Source organism: Vulpes lagopus, chromosome 11 (genome assembly GCF_018345385.1).
Source record: "Vulpes lagopus strain Blue_001 chromosome 11, ASM1834538v1, whole genome shotgun sequence".
NCBI lineage: Eukaryota > Metazoa > Chordata > Mammalia > Carnivora > Canidae > Vulpes > Vulpes lagopus.
This window is the reverse complement of record NC_054834.1, coordinates 43,620,415-43,639,548: the sequence shown is the minus strand read 5'-3', so window position 1 is coordinate 43,639,548 and position 19,134 is coordinate 43,620,415. Positions and strand designations below refer to the sequence as shown.

Here is a 19,134-nt window from a genome sequence, read left to right as displayed (position 1 = left end):
ACATTTTATGTATTTTATTGGCCATACTGATAATGGGACATTGTGGTAAATAAGGATACTAACAAATACTGTTCATCACTTTTCAGAATAACAATTAATTTAGCTATTAGTTTTTCCCTGAATACACACAGTAGCTATAACCCACACATGTCATTAACATATCAATGCTTGGGAGTCACCAGCAGCCTCTGGAGGAACAAGAGAGTCCATCAGGTGCTAACAGCTTCAGTAATGGTTTAGGTGAAATCCTTCCCCTCCATTGCTTTGGTGGTAATTTCATAGGACCAACTAACCCCAGATCTTTGTGCTAGCATATGAGCACTATTGTATTGGCTCATCAAGCACTATCAACTGGACTACAATAATGACAACACAATATGGCAACTGTGCCAGATACTGATAAAATGGTACCTTGGGCAAAGGCTGAGACTTCTACTATTCCATGAATACTTGTTATACTGTATGATTAGGAGCCACAAGACTAAAATAAGTAAAAACCTATCCCTCTCCTATTCTATGAATAAATCTTAGAAAGCTTCAAAAGTAGGTGCAGCTAAGCATCTAAGCCTTCATCATTAACAGATGGAAATTTCAATTATCAATAGGGCTGCAAATCCACTGAAAAAGAAGACTGTCTCTCATATGTCCAAACAGAGCAAATGTTCCCAAAATTATAAGGAAATAGACTTACTATTTTTTTTAAGATTTTATTTATTTATTCATGAAAGGCACACAGAGAAAGGCAGAGACACAAACATAGAGGGAGAAGACTCCCTGCAGGGAGCTAGATGAGAAACTCGATCCCCAGACCCTGGGATCACGACCTGAGCCAAAGGCAGACGCTCAACTACTGAGCCACCCAGGCGTCCCTAGACTTACTGATTTAAAAGGAAGTCTTTTATAGTAATCTAGATCCCAAGCAGATGGATCATTAGAAAAGCTCTTGAGAGTCACTACAGCAAAGTGGTTGGTCCTCAGAAGATGCCCTAGGAGGGCAGAGACAGGTGTCTGATAAAGGTATAGGTGAGGAGAGGAGGCAACAGTATAGCTATTGGAGAATCAGGAATATGCTGAACAATTTTAAACAAGTCTTCCTTGTTTAAATTTTATATACATATTGATCTTTCTTAGTATGTAGGAGAGTTACTTGCTAATACTCCTTTGTGTCTCTGGTGTGCTGAAGTAGAAAACACAAAGGAGTTCCATCTAAATAGGAGCTAGAGTTTTCTAGGGAGAGAAGCACGGCCCTTGGAGCTGAGCTAGGTAATCAGGGCAAGATACAAAATGACAGAAATTAAGGGAATGGTACAATTCTGGGAAAAGCACTGGGGCCGATTGGAATAACAACCACTGCCCCTCTGGAGATTCTGTTCCAAGATCTCCCTCACTCAGATCTCAGAGGATTTTGTGTTCTGCCTCTATCGAGGATAACACTTCCCTTGAAATAACTCTGTTGTGCTATTGTTGTTTTATTTTCACTATTTTTCCCTCCTTCAAGCATGATACTGTGCAATACAACAATTATTTTGTCAGCTTCAGTAACTGCATTCCTAAAGTCACTGCTGAGGCATGTGTCCAAGCTAATTTCTAGGCCCTTGTAATTTAAACCCTTCTGGCTGGATAATTGGACTAATGTCCAATAATTCATCCATAAAAACCAACACTGTTTATTATACTGTCCAAAGTAACAGAATTTTCTCAGACTCAAACATAATAACACAAAACAGCACAACTTCTAAAATCAACTTCAATCCAATTGTTTATTCATACTGCGTCTTATGTTGGAAGGATTTTTCAAATGATGATAAAACCAGTCTCTGGAGTAAGGATTGCACACTAAAATACCTGTAGGGATCAGCAAGAAAACCTGTGTCTGAAGTACCATATATAGAGAATTAAAGACGTGTGGAAGTCGTTGCAAACTGGTAAGCACATTCAGACTCAAAAAAAAAAAAAATTGTTTAAATGATTGTGCTGGCCAAATAAAACCTGTTCACAGACCAAATTCTTTACATTTGTAGCTGTACCCTCAAGCATAGCTGCATAGCATAAGTTGGTTAATACTAGTCTTTAGGCCATTGGTAACAAGGAAGAGCTAAATAGCACTACCATAAAATGATACACAATTGCCCAAAGACATACATTGCAGTAGACAATAACAATCACCGAAGGACCTTAATTGCAGCAGGTTGATTCATGTTTACATTTGCCTTATCATCATTTTTTCTTCTGAGACAATAGCTGTATGCTTTTCTTCTACTGTTCTCTCCATTTCCTGTTTACATCTATAACTTCGCCATCTAATTTATTAAAAAATCTTTGAATTTGTTTTCAAGTTCTAATTTATGAGTCACATTCCCTATTTCTTTTCGAGCAAACTTAAATACTCTTCCCAAGGATTCTTCTGGTTTATATGTCAATATTTACACATTATAGAGTACATTATAGTTTCCAGTGAGGTCTTGTGGGGAGGGACTGTGTCTTTATATCTATATGTAACCAAGGCCTAGCACTACCCTTAGCCTGAAATATGCATATAAATATGATTGTAATGGAACAAAGAAGGAATAAGTAGGTTTATTAGTTAATGTTATAGGAAAATTTAAGAATGCAAAACAATTAAATTCATTCCTTTTATGGATAAGCAGAAAGGTCCAGACCTTGTCCTAAAATTTCTTTTCTTTATTTCAGCTACCTTTATTTCAAAAAGAAAAAGCTGACCATTTATGAACTTGAGCCTGTTATGTTATTTTACTAGAATTTTCTGTATAAATTGGTCCAGGTTCTCTTACTTGGCAAAATGGAGTTTCATTGTACATTAAAATTTAACCTCTGTAACAGAAAGTGACATAAAACCACTGTCACCCACTCTTCTGGAATGCATTAGTGCATTCATATTTTTCCAGTCCTCAGTTATGGCTTAAGAGAAATTAGAGCAGATGACTTCAGGATTTAATCTTCCCCTTCCCTGTTAACCTGCCTCTGACCTTCCAGCTGCTAGAAGCAGTGACCTAGAGCCTCCCTTTGCCTTTCAATTGTATAAGATTATATATTTTTCTCAATGTAAACGTTTTATTAGTATTAAAATGACTCAACCCAAATACTAGTATCTTACAACAAAATTTGGTAGGAAAATCACTATTTAAAGACCTTTGTAAAGATGGAAGTTTCACGAAAATCTCAGTTTCAAATTTCCATTTCAAATATTTACATATGTTTATTCCATTTATTTATTCATTTATCAATATATTTATTGAACATACATATATTTATGTTTATATATTTATTGAACATATATATATATATAATGGAGAAGTACTTTATTTTAACCAAGCCCCTGAAAGATAACAATCATATATCTCTTAACAAAACATATTAAGCAAACAACAAAAAAAAGAAAACAACTACCTATTGAAGGTACCAGAGAGCAACCATAAGAAGGCAAAAACTGTAGAGGATCAGATCCTTTATTTATTTTTTTTTAAAGATTTTATTTACTTATTCATGAGACACAGAGAAAGAGAGTGAGGCAGAGACACAAGCAGAGGGAGAAGTAGGCTCGATGCGGGGAGCCCAACATGGGACTCGATCCTGGATCTCCAGGATCAGGCCCTGGGCTGAAGGCAGCACTAAACCGCTGAGCCACCCTGGCTGCCCAGGATTAGATTCTTTAAAGCAACAAAACCACATTCATTGGATGAGGTCCACCTTTCCATTTTCCCTGGGGACACTTCCAGTCCACATTTGATGTAAGGTAGAGAAGATTCAAGTGAAAAGATAAAAGTTTAGAGTTGAGTCTTACAAAATTAGAAGGGCTTAAGAGACATTAAGGCTTTCCAGTATTAAAAAGAAACAACAGGTTCAAAATGGAGTCACTTATGTTAAGCCCACCAAGCCTTAATACCACCTAAATTTGCTTTCAGCTTCTCCTAGAAATGTAATTTTAAACCAGTCAGGGATTTTCTGACCAGCACTTGTGAGGTAATCTGCATATTAAGATCCCCTGCTTTTCCTCCTAAGGGACCTTGCCCATAAAGAACCTTTCTTTTCTTTTCCTAATAAGTTGCTTGTCCTGCCTTGTTTTTGCCTATAAAAGCCTTTCATTTTGTACAACTTCTTGGAACTCCCCTGTATTTGCCAGACGGGATGCTCCCCAACACATGAATTCTTAAATAAAACCAATTAGATGTTTAAATTTGGTCAGTTGATTTGGGTTTATAACACCAGAGATGTGTTTATAACAAGGCATAAGACCAAGCATACCTAAGGTCAAGGTGACAAACCAGTAACTGACCTACGAGACGAAACAACCAACACTCATAAAAGGAAGATCATAGAGTTTAGAGTCTCTATAAAGAATTACAAAAAAAAAAGTTACTGTGTATATAATAAAAAATTAACATACAATTAAAACAATGGGTTAAGGTGACCCATAATCAAGAGGAAAAAAACCCCACAAAACCTCATTAATAGAAACAGTCCCTGAGGTAGCTCACGTATTAAAATTAGCATAGTAATACTCTAGAGAAGTTATGATAATATGTTTAAGGACTTAAAGTACAAGCTAAATCATAATAATCTCAAAGGAGAAATAGAAACCATGAAAAAAAGCCAAATGAAAATTCCAGAACTGAAAATTAGAACACCAGAAACAAGAATTTTACTGAATGAATGTAAAATCAGATTAGAGAATAAAAATTAGTGAACTTGAAGAAATATCAATAGAAATCTATTCTGAGGAAAAAAGGAAACAAGAATTGGGAAAAGTGAGCAAAACTTCAGTGACATAAATGGAAATATTAAACAGTCTAAGCACAGAATCAGAGTCCCAAATGGAGAAAAGAGAGAATGAGATGGAAAAAAAAAAAAAATTCAAAACAAATGGCTGAAATTTCCCACTTTTGTGAAATAATTAACTTACAGATACACAAGCTCAGAGAACTACTGATACATCTAATAATAAGGACAAACCTCAAAAATATTATGGTAGGTGAAAAAAGATATAGAAAATACACATACATGACTTTATTTATATGATATTCTAGAACAGGCAAAACTAATATATAGTGACAAAAAGATCAATGTTTGCCTATAAGAAGTCAAGAGAATAGAAGCAGAAATTAAGGAAGTTGCTGGGGTGATGGGAGTAATCCATATCTTGGTTGTAATGATGGTTAAACATGAATGAACATTAATCAGAACTCATTAAATTTTTTTTTAGATTTTATTTATTTATTCATGAGAGACAGAGAGAGAGAGAGAGAGGCAGAGACATAGGCAGAGGGAGAAGCAGGCTCCATGCAGGGAGCCTGACATGGGACTGGATCCCGGAACTCCAGGATCACGTCCTGGACTGAAGGCGGCGCTAAACCGCTGAGCCACCCAGGTTGCCCAGAACTCATTAAATTTTACATATGCTTAAGATCTGTGCATTTAACTCTAGGAAAAGCATATGTCAATAAAAAAAAGGAACATTAAAAAAAGAAACTCGTTTTTATCAAATTTAGCTCTAGGCTAAGACTGTGAGTATTGACCATTCTGAGTATTAAAACCAGCATCTGAGATAAGAGGAGAAAATGTTGCTTTTGCTGTAAGTTACTGCTTGCTAAAAGGGTTTATCCACTCTGGACCTAGTATCTTTCGTTAGAATACACAACAGTTTCTATCAAACAAGTTCCTAGGATAACAAAGAATATCATTTCAAACATCTCTGAAATAACTCACAAGACTTTGAGAATTCCTTAGTAATATGATAAAAGAAAAACTGAACTATGGGATGGCAGCTTCTGTCTAGCAGAACATGGTAGCATCTCAAGTTGAAACTAAGCTGGATTTCTTTGAAAGGACTGCATTCATAATGCTTTAGAATCACTGCATCTCCCTCTCCCAATTGAGCTTGCTCTGTAAGTAACCTCTGATGAATTGAGTGTCTCTTAGTAATGCTGACCAACTGGAAACTGAATAAAATGCCTTCTCAAAATAGAGAACCAAAGCCATATTCTAAAAATGACATACAGCTGGCATAGCACATGCAAGATTCTTAATAGCTGCTTTTTCCAAATGGTCAAACTTGAGTCATGCTGGGTGGCAACAGAATGAAACACAGCGAGACTTAAGAAGTTCATAGTGCTTTAAGGCAATGGATTCCCTTACAGAGAATTCTTCACATCTGTTGCCTGTCTCTTCATTTTCCACAATCAAGAACATCCCTTATCTGAAGTTGTGGAAGAGAGCATCCAAGTGCTATTAAAACTACTAAGATTCAAATGGGATCCTGGCCACTTCCCTAAATTGATTGATAAAGACTGAGTCAACTGAATATACATGGGTACTCAAGTTAGTTATTCTAGAACCTTATGTGCTCTATCCAATCAGTATAGAATTACTTTGATTTGAGTCTAAGTGGTTTCTCTTAGAACCCTGTATTTACAGGAGCAAGGCATGAAGGCACAATGGAAGGTGGAAGGCCTCCCCAAAAAATTGTCATAGTAGAATCTCTGCCCACTTTCAATAGCTCAGCTGAAACTGAGCTTCACTCAGGGGGTTGGATCCTTATTCTGCCTCCAAATTTCAGCCTGGGATCTTCGGCCAATTACATATAAAATGCAGGCAGCCATGAAAGGGAAACAAGTATACATAACCAGAACCCCAACACTTTAATTCCCAGCAATGTAAAAAGGAACCAGGGCAGAAATAATCATCAGCCTTGTAGGGCATGCAGTGCCTATTGAGAAAGGCTACTAGTTCCTCCCTTCTCTAGCGGGGAAGGAAGATGCATTCTCTTACCCCACACTAAGAGAGCGCCAAGAGAACACAATCAAGACACCTGTAAAAAATGAAAACTGGCATCCCTTTATCAAATAGAAGCCTGCTGAACTGCAGAATCCCCTCTCCCACCAATCCCTTTGGTGTTTCATATATAAATGCTTTTTCTTTTATGTGGCAAAATATACATGATATAGAACTTACATTCTAACCACGTGTAAGTACAGTTCTGTGGCATTAAGTACATTCACATTGTTCTCCAACCATTACCATCATCAATCTCCAGTTATTTTCAAATGTATCCTTTGACATCTGGATCACCCAGATAGTATCACTCACATTGTGAGACCCGATCCTGGGAGAGGATCCTATAAGCCTAGGTACTGTCCCCCATATCCCACTGAAAGGAAGAAAGTCGTGCTTGCCAATAAGTTCTCTCAAATTTGGCAGTATACTTGAATTAAAAAAAAAAAAAAAGTGAATGCTGACTTCAGTGTGTTTTTTTTAAGATTTCATTTATTTATTCATGAGAGACACAGACAGAGGCAGAGACATAGGCAGAGGGAGAAGCAGTCTCCCTGCAATGAGCCTCATGTGGGACTCCATCCCAGGATCTGGGAATCACGATCTGAGCCAAAGGCAGACGCTCAATTACTGAGCCATCCAGGCATCCTGACTTCTGGTTTAGATTTTTCTGAGGCAGTAGGTCTGTTAGGAGTAGTCCATGTTGGGAGAGCTTGAAGGAACTAAACTATAGAATATCTCTGAGGATTTGGGGAGCAAAATATTATAAAATTGAGAGGGTATAAAAGAGGACCTTGGGACTTTGGTAGCTCCACTTGAAGAAATGTAAAGGTTAATGGAGTGACAGACCCATAAAGCCACTCAGGCAGCCATAAGACCAAGCAATAGTATCCTCAACCTAGAGAAGGTACTATTGGAAGGTTTAGAATAAATAAGACATGTCTGCTCTTCTAGGGGAGTTCCTTGGAGACAGAGGGGCCAGGTAAAACCCACATGGAAACCATATCAGCAAAGGCCACCAAAAGCAAACTAAATCAGATTAACTCTGCTTCTCCAACCATCTTCCCTACTCCAAACATTGAAGTAGCTAGTGTTTAGAAGAGAGATAGAAAGAAGATGTCCCATAGCCAGACCACATCTGTAAGAAAAAAATCCAAGAATTAATATACATACTTCAACAAGATATAATTCCTCAGTAAGCCTGTTTCCTGCACAAGGGGGAATGTGCTGGGAAAGTGAGAGATAAACTGGAGGAAGATAACAGCAACCACGAAATGGATGAAAATTGTGTACCAAGCCAAGGCAACAGCAAGCCTCTGAAAGGTTTGAGATAAGTCATAGCATTAGAATTATAGTATGTAAAGCATTGCAAAGGATGGGTGAAAAAAAAGGAAAAGCACTTAGGAGGTTCTATTTTCATTGTAGTAAGTACTAAGGACATAAACCACAGCAATGACATAGCAAATAGGGGGAAAAATCAAGAGGTGGTAGAAATAACAGGACTTCAGAACAAGTTAGAATTAGGAGTTTAGAGAGAATATGTGTCTAAAGAAATGTCTAGATTTTGGCTTGGTTGAGTGGAGAGATAATAGTGATTCATCTCTCTGACAAAAGTAATACAGAGCAAAGAGAATGCTTCTTTGTGTAATAAAGTGATGACCAGGGCCACCAGAGTGGCTTAGTGGTTAAGCGTCTGCCTTCAGCTCAGGGCATGATCCTGGATTCCCCACATTGGGCTGCCTACATGGAGCCTGCGTCTCTCTCTGCCTATGTCTCTGACTCTCTCTCTCTCTCATGAATAAATAAATAAAATCTTAATAAAAAAATAAGGTGATGACCATAAGCTCCATGAATATAGAAATAGATATTATCTCAGGCACATAGTGGATACTACTTATTGGACAAATAAGTGTAGTGTGGGGAAAGTTTGGAAAGAAATACTCAGAATAACTGAGTGGATATGGTTGGCAGAGTTGGATATGCTTGTCTTAGAGTTTAGGAAAGGAAGATAATATGACAAAATAGATTTAGGATCACCAAAGTATAAGTGTTTGTGGATGAATGAGCACAAAGGTCAGAAACTTGAGAAAAACCAATATTTCAAGAGGTGGGCAAAAGAAGAGAAGCTGTCAAGTAGAAGAGATCAGAGAAAATCCAGGAAAACCAGTGGTATTTCAAATCCAAGAGAAGTATAAGCTTCCAGGAAGGAGTGATTAGCAATGGTGTTACAGAAAGATCAAGTGAGAGAAAAACTGGAAATTTCTGACTATAGAAACTAGAAAGCCCTTGGTAACATCAGTGAAGGCAGTTAGGAACAGATGCCAAACTGCCGTTAGTTAAGAAGTAAATAGGAGGTGGAGAAGTGAAGGCTCTTAGTGTTGACTGTTTTTAAGAAGTTTAAATTCAAATGAGACATAAAGACAGAGTAATAGCATAGTGGTTAAGGAGCATATTGGTTCAGAAGAATGAAAAGAGGGTGTGGTACAAAAAGACACATCAAGAGAGATGTGTTATCTGTTTTTCTTGTATTTGGTAGTCTTTGAGAATGTTCATAAACTGAGGGGAAGGAGCCACCAGTAGGGGAGAAATTGAAGACACTAAAGAGAAAAGATAACAACTGATAAAAAGCAGAGAAGAGACTCAATAATATAAGTAAGAGAAATCAATAATATAAGTAAGAGAGTTAATCTTCCATATGAGGAATTAAGAGTAGGGGCACCTGGGTGGCTCAGTTAGTTGAGTGTCCAACTCTTGGCTCAAGTCATCATCTCAGGGTTGTGGGATTGAGCCCCACTCTGGACTCTGCATTGAGCATGGGGCCTTCTTGGGATTCTCTCTTTCTCTCTCCCTCTGCCTCTCCTCTCTCTCTTTTTCCCTCTCTCTTGCTCTTTCTCTATCCTTCTCACAAAAAGAAAGAAAGAAAGAAAGAAAGAAAGAAAGAAAGAAAGAAAGAAAGAAAGAAGAAAGAGAAAGAAGAAGAAAGAGAAAGAAGAAGAAAGAAAGAAAGAAAGAAAGAAAGAAAGAAAGAAAGAAGAAAGAAAAGAAAGAAAGAAAGAAAGAAAGAAAGAAAGAAAGAAAGAAAAGAAAGAAAGAAAAAAAGAAAGAAAGAAAGAAAGAAAGAAAGGAAAATTTAGAGTAGATACTAGAGAAAGCCACCCTCTCAATAGGAAGGGCAGAATCTATATTTCAGTCAGATAAAGAATAAATGAGATCTTCTACTTTTGGCCTAAGAAGACTAAGTACTCTGGAAAACCCTCATAGAAGAGTAACTAAACCTTGGAAAGGGCACACTGTTTTTGAGACATCACTGGGAAATGTGTCAAAGGATGTCATTTATAAAAACAAAAACCTACATTGCAGTCCAGAGAAAGTCTAGAGGAGGAAGTAGAAGAGGCTGAGTCATAGACCAAGCTGCAAAGTTGCCTGAAGTTGATGCCTCTTTCACCACTGCTACTAAAAAAATAATTCTTGGGTCAGGAGTAGAATGGTAAATTTTAAGAATCACATACTGAGCAGACTTTCAAGAGAGAATGAAATAGTTCTAGGTCAGTGGCATCTCCTGAACTTACAGCATGAATAATGAGTAATTTCTCTTTGAAGCATAGCATATATAGTCACCAACTTAAATTCATAGGACCACATATTTCCAGACACAAATAAATACAAAAATTCTAAACAAAGTCTAGCAAACTAAATCCATAGGTGCTTATAACAGATAATATACAACTGAATAGAAGACCAATAAGGAAGTTGAAGACTTAAACAACATATACACCAAGAAAATCTAACAGGCATCTATATAGCAGCATTGAACAATAGCAGAATACACATTCTTCTCAAGTACATATAAATCATTCTCCAAGATAAATCACGTTAGGTTATAAGACAAGCCTCAATAAATGTATGGGCATTGAAATTATACAAGTATGTTCTCTGACCACAGTGAATAAAATTAGGACTCAATAAGAACAGTTGGAAAATTCACAATTATGTAAGTATTAAAATGCACTTCTTTAAAAAATGAAAAAAAGAAGAAATTAGAAAAAAAATAGAAAATACTTTGAGCCAGGTGCAAACAAAAATACAACATCCTAAAACATAGAAGGATGGAGCTAAAGCAGTGTTGGAAGGATTTTATAGCTGTAAAGTCCTATTAAATAATATCATAAAATAACCTAAATTTCCACTATACAAAACTAGAAAAAGAAAAACAAACTAGGCCCAAAGCAAGCAGAAAGAAGGAGATAATAATGATTAAAGCAGAAACAAATAAAATAAAGATTAGGAAACAGAGAATTAATAAAGCCAAAATTTAGTTATTTGAAAAGATAAAATTGACAAATACTTAGCTAGATTGACCAAGAAAAAAGAAGAGTCTTATTAATAAAATCAAGAATGAAAGAGGAGATATTTTACTAATTTTACAGAAATAAAAGAATTGTAAGAAAATACTATGAGCAGTTTTACAACAACAATTTAGATAACAGATGAAATGGATGAATTTCTAGAAATAGACAAATTACCAAAATAAAAGAAGATATAGAAAACCTTAATAGATCTTAAAAAAAAAAAAAAAAAAAAGCAAGGAGATTGAATTAATAAACAAAAACTTCCCACAAAGAAAAGCCAAGGATGAGATGATTTCACTGGTGGATTCTATTAAACATTTAAGGAAGAATTAATATCAATCCTTCATAAATTTTTCCAAAAGTGTAGAAGGGAACAGTTCCTCATTCATTCTATGAAGCCAGTGTTCTGATACCAAAATCAGACAAAAATATCTAAAGAAATTTTAAAAAACACTACAGACTAATATCTCTTATAAATATAGATGCCAAAATCTTCAACCAAGTACTATAAAAAAAATGGAGCTGATGAGTTTATATACCATATCCAAATAAGACTGATCTCAGAAAAATTATATTAAACCATACTAATAGAATAAAGAACAAAAAATCACATAATGATCTCAATGATCTCAAAGTATTTGACACAATCCACAACCCTGCATGATAAAAAATGTTCAACAAACTAGGAATAGAAGGAAACCACCCCAACCTAATATAAAGTATCTACAAAAATCAAGTTAACATCATACTTAATAGTGAAAAACTAAAACTTTTTAACCAAGTTCAGGAAGAAGGATATCACCTCACAAACTTTTTATAACATCGTAGTAGAGGTTCTAGTCAGGGATATTAGGCAAAAAAGGTGAAATAAAAGACATCCAGATTGGAAAAGTAGAAATAAAATTATCCTTATTTCCATATAGTATGATCTCATATGTAGAAAATCCTAGGAAATTCATCAAAAAATTGAACTTTGAGAATTTTGTTCCAAGTGGAAAAGAGGCTAATAAAAGACTTTAGCAGATTGCAAGATACAAAATCAATATTTAAAAAATCAAACATATAAGAAAACAATTTAATTTATAATAGCAACACCAAGAGGAAATTATTCACGAATAAATTTTTTAAAGTGCTATACCTATACTATAAACACTGCACAATATTGTTGAAAGAACAAAAGGGATCTAAATAAAAGGAAAGACATCCATATTCATGGATAGGAAGACTTAATATTGTTAAAATGGCAACGCTCCCCAAATTGACCTACAAATTCAGAAGAATTCCTATTAGAATCCAAGATGCTGCTTTGCAGAAATTGGTAAATTTACCTTAAAATTCATATAAAAATTAAAAGTACCCAGAATAGCAAAAAACAATCTTGAAAAGGAAAAAAATAGGAAGGCTCACCCTTCCTGACTTTAGATCTTACTACAAAGCGGCAGTAATCTGTTGTATAATACTGAAATAAGGATGAATATGTAGATCAGTGGAATAGACCTGAGTGTACAGAAATATACCTATGTATCTATCATCAGTTGATTTTTGACAAGGGTGCCAAGACCACTAAATGAGGAAAGATTAGTATTTTTTTTTAATGGGGCTAGAACTAGATATCTATATGCAAAAAAATGAAATTGGACCCCTAACTCATACCATATACAAAAAGTAACAAAAAAGATCAAACACCTAACTATAAGATCTAACTATAGAACACTTTTAAAATATATAGGTGAAAATCTTCATGATCTTAGATTTGGCAATGAATTTATGACAACAAAAGCACAAGAAACAAAAGGAAAAGCTAAATCTGACTTTAACAAAACTAAAGATGTTTGTGCTCCAAAGAATGTGAAAGGCCAACCCACAGAAAGAAACTATTTGCAAATCACATATCTAATAATAATTTAGTATCCAGAATATATTTATTTATTTATTTATTTACTAAAGATTTTATTTATTTATTCATAGAAACACACAGAGAGAGAGGGGCAGAGGCACAGGCAGAGGGAGAAGCAGGCTCCATGCAGGGAGCCCGAAGTGGGACTCAATCCAGGGTCCCCAGGATCAAAACCAGGGCTACAGGTGGTGCTAAACCACTGCGCCACTGGGGCTGCCCTCCAGAATATATTTTAAAAAGCCATTCAACAAAAGAACAAATACACTAATTTGAAAAATGGGCAAAGGATCTCATTAGATATTTCTTTTCTTTTTTTTTTTTTTAAGTAGGCTTTATGCCCAGCATGGAGCCCAACATAGGGCTTGAACTCACAGACCCAAGCTGAGGGATCCCTGGGTGGCGCAGCGGTTTGGCACCTGCCTTTGGCCCAGGGCGTGATCCTGGAGACCCGGGATCAAATCCCACATCGGGCTCCCGGTGCATGGAGCCTGCTTCTCCCTCTGCCTGTGTCTCTGCCTCTCTCTCTCTCTCTCTGTGACTATCATAAATAAAAATTAAAAAAATTAAAAAAAAAAAAAGACCCAAGCTGAGTTCAATAGTCAAATACTTAACCAACTGAGCCATCCAGGCACCCCTCGTTAGACACCTTTAACAAATAAAATTTAAAAAGATACAGAAGGAATGCCTGGATGGCTCAGGTGTTTAAGCATCTACCTTTGGCTCAAGCCATGATGCCAGGGTCCTGGGACCGAGTCCTACATTGGGCTCCCTGCTCAATGGGAAACCGCTTCTCCCTCTCCTTCTGCCCCTCTCGCTGCTCTCTCACTCTCTCTGAAATAAATAAAAAAAAATATTTTTTAAAAGGAAACATTAAGGGATCCCTGGGTGGCTCAGCAGTTTAGCACCTGCCTTTGGCCCAGGGCGCGATCCTGGAGTCCCGGGATCGGGTCCCATGTCGGGCTCCCGGCATGGAGCCTGCTTCTCCCTCCTCCTGTGTCTCTGCCTCTCTCTCTCTCTATGTCTATCATAAATAAATAAATAAATAAATAAATAAATAAATAAATAAATAAATAAATAAATTTTTAAAAATAAAAAAGGGAACATTAAATCAAAAATAAATAAATAAATAAATAAATAAGATATAAAAGTGGCCAACAAAACACATTGAAGAGCTCCTCATTATTATTAAGCATCAGGGAAATAAAATTCAAAACCACAATGGAGTACCATCTCACTCCTGGCAGGTTGGCTATAATCAAGAAAACAGACAATAACAAGTGTTGGTAACAATATGGAGAAATAGAAACCCTCATACATTGCCAGTGAGAATGGAAAATGGCACAATGGCTTTGGAAAACAGTTTGGCAGTTCCTAAAATGATTAAAGATAAGAGATACCATATGACCCAGCAATTCCACTCATAGGTATATACCTAAGAGAATTGAAAACATGGGACCACACAAGAACTTATACAAAATGTTCATACCTGCATTATTCATAAATCAGGAAGTAAGGAAAACAATCTCAATGTTCGCCAAATGATGAGTGAATAAGCAAAATGTATATTATGGAATATTAAGCACCCATAAAAGGAATGAAGTACTGATTCACCCTATAGCATGGATGAGCCTTGAAAATATTATGCCAAGTGAAAGAAGTCTGACACAAAAAGCCACATATTCTATTGTTCCATTTATATGAGAAATCCAAAGCACGCAAATCCATAGAGATAGAAAGTAGATCAGTGGTTACGAAGTGTTGGAGAGGGGAGGGACTGGGGTGTGACATCTAATGAGTATGAAGGGATGATGAGAATGTTCTGGATTTAGATAGCAATAATAGTTGCACAACATTGTGACTATACTAATCCACTGAATTGCACAATTTTTTATTTTTAAAGATTTACTTATTTATTTTTTTATTTATGATAGACATAGAGAGAGAGAGAGAGAGGCAGTGACACGGGAGGAGGGAGAAGCAGGCTCCATGCACCGGGAGCCCGACATGGGACTCAATCCCAGGACTCCAGGATCGAGCCCTGGGCCAAAGGCAGGTGCTAAACCGCTGAGCCACCCACGGATCCCCAAACTGCACAATTTTTAAGGGTGAATTTTATGTTATCTGAAATGCATCTTGATTTTGTTTAAGATTGTATGTAAGTATGTATTTTGTGCCCAAGATTGGGAATCTGAGAAACCACCAAGGAGCCAACACCCATGCAAGCACACGAGGGTTGCTTGGATCCAAGTATACCCGACACAGAGGAGCAGGGACTTGGACCCCGAAGTGGGTTACATCTGGGTTTTTTATAGGCTGGTCTAGGGGATTTTCAGAAGGGGTGGAGGAATTTCTCAAGTTCTGTTTACATTTTGATATGGGGCTTTCAAGGGCATTGAGCTCTGTTCTCATTCTAAGATGGGACTTTCTACCACAGGTGTGGGCTCTGTTGTCTTTCTGATATGGGATTACCTGCCGAGGACATTGAGGACATTCTGCAGTTTTTCCCGTAAAGTTCAGCTCTTATTCACAGGGACCTAAGATGGCTGTACTTGTGCTGATGCTAAACTTTAGGTGGGATGGCCTTAATTTTTCTCAGCCTCCACAATTTGTTTATTTGACAAAGAGAGAGCACAAGCAGCCAGAGTGGCAAGCAGAGGGAGAGGGAGAAGCAGGCTCTCCACAGAGCAGGAGCCTGATGCTGGGCTCAATCCCAAGACTCTGCAATCAGGACTTGAGCCAAAGGCAGATGCTTAACCACTGAGGTGCCCCTGAAATGCATCTCAATTTTTTTAAAATGATTAAATATCTATGTAATAAAAAACTTAAACTTTGTCAATACCCTCCAGCTAAAGACTACCAGAACACACATTCAGTTGGACAGACTGGGTTTATTACTCATTTTAGCAATAAATAAAACCACCAATGGAAAATTGATGAACATCTCAGTAAGAAGGTATCAGAAAAGACCTACAGGACTCAAATTTATATCAGATTATTTTGAAAAGAGTTAAGGAAGCTCGGCTATGGTTTTTTTTTTTTTTTTTTTTTTAAGATTTCATTTATTTATTCATGAGAGACAGAGAGAGAGAGAGAGGCACAGACACGGCCAGAGGGAGAAGCAGACTCCATGCAGGGAGCCCGATGTGGGACTGGATCCTGGATCCCCGGATCATGTCCTGGGCTGAAGGCAACGCTAAACCGCTGAGTCACCCAGGCTGTGCTTGGCTATGTTTTAGATTGGATTCTGTCAACAAGCAGTGGTAATCCTATGAGTGTATACCTTAAATTTTATGTAGTATGAGGGAAGACTATCCTGAGGCTAAAGATGTAACTGGTATTTAAAAAAATAAAAAAAAAAAAAGAAAGAAAAGAAAAAGGAGGGTGGGAGAAGCAAGAAAAGAAAAAGAAAAGAAGCTGTGGTCACTCACTTAGCCAAGATAGAAGGCTCTATGGCTTTTCTTGTGGTTTGGATGTTCCTGTTTTTTGTTCAGACAGAATTAAAGTGGGCTCTTTTGTGCCTTGATCCATCATGGTCACAGAACAACTCTAATTTTGATATTCTGTGAAATTTTGAAATAGACCAAGAGAACACCAAGGTCAAGCTTTGAATGCTTGAGCAGCTCATGGAAACACAAAGACCCAGCTGATAGCACCAGGACATGTCTTTCATATTAGACTAGAAGATATAAAATACATGCAGAAAAAAATACTTCCAACAAAAGTCACTAACAATCCATGTTTTAAATTAATGAACTAAGACTTGAAAGTAATTTCCCTAATCTGTAAAAGGGTACCTGTATTCATTCCTTTTGCCATTGTAACAAATTACCACAAGTCTAGAGGTGAGAAGTGTATGTGTTACCTTACAGTTGAAAATCTGCTATGGGTCTCTCACCGGGCTTCACTGAAGATGTCTTCGGGACTGTTCCTTCTGGATGCTCTAGGGGAGACCATTTCCTTGCCTTTTTAGCTTTTAGAGGCCATCCACATTCTTTGCTCATGGCCCATTCTTCCATTTTCAAAACCAGCAAGAAAGCCCAAGTCATTCTCATGCTACTTTCTCTCTTGTTACGTCTTCTGCCTCCCTCTTCCTCTTATAAGGACCCTGTGATTCTAGTGAGCCCATCCAGATAATGCAGGATAATCTCATCTCAAGATCATCTGATTATCAACCTTAATTTCCTGTCACCATATAACCTAGGTAATCCATAGGTTCCAGGAGTTAGGATATGGACATCTGGCAGGAAAGAGGAAGGAAGGCAGGGTTGGGCATTATTCTGCATAGCACAGCACCTTGAAAAGCCTACAGCAAACGTCAGAAACTTTTGTTTGAAAAGCAGGACTGGAATGCCCACGATCACTGCTTCAGTTTAAGATCAGAATAAAGGGTTTCGATTTGTCACTGCCATGCTCCTCAGACTACACACATTGCCATGGCTAGTTTCTAAAATGCAAGCCATGGTCTTAATAACACAATCTACTCACAGTCGCACCCAACCTGAGTACACAATTTTCAGTAAGATTGAAATCAGGGCTAACAAATGCATGGCACGGTGCTTCCCACTTGACTCCTCGGCCCATGGGGATGTTATCCACACAGCACTATACTCTCTCCCATGGATCAGGGACAAAGGCACAGAGTCTTTCTCGATACATCACTTGCAGCAACGACAACCTGTGGATGAGGGTTGACACATGAAATGAAATCTATTTGCCAATCCTGATCTAAGGGATTAAAACCTGATATATGAAGAAACGAGAAGAGTCAGCTTCTTTTGTTCTAAACCACACATAGCAAAATGGAAATGGGAAGTTTTACAGCCAGACTTAATTTCCTAAAGATGCCCACAGACCTTTAAATTAGTATTTAGTAAACCTCTAAGGACAGTGGAATATATTCCCAAGACTCATTTTATTCTTTATGCAAAAAAGAGCAACCCCAAATTTGCAGCATCGCCTGCTTAAGCTAGCCTCTTTTATACATATATTGACCCTTTTTCCTTAATGTCTGAGGAGCAGATACCAGGGTAAAGGTATTGCGAGACGAGTTTGTTCAGGTAACTAGATAATACAAGATGCTAACAGTTCAATTATGAGCACTTGCTTTAATTCATAAGGAAAACAAATTGAAAAATTTAGGCAAATATTTTATTTCTCAAACTAATTGGAAAACCAAATTGGAAAACTAAAATGTTTTCTAATTGAAGGATTCTAAAGTAAAGATAGCAGCAATATAGTTCCTAGAATGCAGTTCTCTTTAAACCTGTGTACCTTCTCTCTGAGGAGCCTGAACCCTACTAATGAATTTGTGAAAATAGAGAAGGTTTTACTACACAGGTCTGAAGTATAGTTTTTAAATAATAACTGCCCTCCCATTTGTATTTAAAAATAAAAAAATTTTTAGTAGGTCTGTTTTTCTACTTAAAATGAAATTGTTATAAACCAAGTCTTGAACTGCGTTCAAGGGCAGGGGGGGAAAGCCACAGATTGTCCTAGGAGGCACTTATGTATACACTGTCACATACCACTCAGGGAGGAGAAAAAGATTTCACTTCTGAAGTTGCTCAAGCAGAGTCTAGCTCTCACTGCAAACCATCTTACCTCGGTGTAAGAAAACCCCTCAACAGGACTGATTAAAAGTTTAAATTTCCCGTAGCTGAGTTTGGGAAGAATTTTCAAAGAATGGTAGAGGTTTTCTTTGGCTCTTTCCTTTTCCCTAAGTCTAGAGAGTTTTGGCAAGTCAGAGGAACAATAGGATAGTAATCATGGCAGTCAGGCAAACCTTTCTTTCCTTAGGTGTGAGTCAGTTTGTCACTCCCTTACAGAAAGCCAACACATTGCTACCCATCATATTTAGGGGAAAAAAAAATTCAAACTCCCTGGCACGACCTGTCAGGCCCTCCTACCATTCTTCCCTCTGGTCCATGGCCCTTCTCACACCAACCTCTCCACTTTCCCTCTAACAGGCCAAACTCATTCATGCCTCTGGACCTTTGCACTTGCAATGTTCCTTCTTCCTAAAACAGTCTTTCCTGAGATCCTCACATGCCTTATTCTTTAATAGCATTTGGGCCACTACTCAAATTTCACCTGCTAACT

At 37.2% G+C, this 19,134-nt stretch overlaps 1 long non-coding RNA gene across 1 annotated transcript in view; it reads right to left on the bottom strand.

The window, feature by feature from the left end:
- Nucleotides 1-19,134, bottom strand: part of LOC121472150 — a 121,194-nt gene that overhangs the window by 58,652 nt on the left and 43,408 nt on the right. The window lies entirely within an intron of this gene.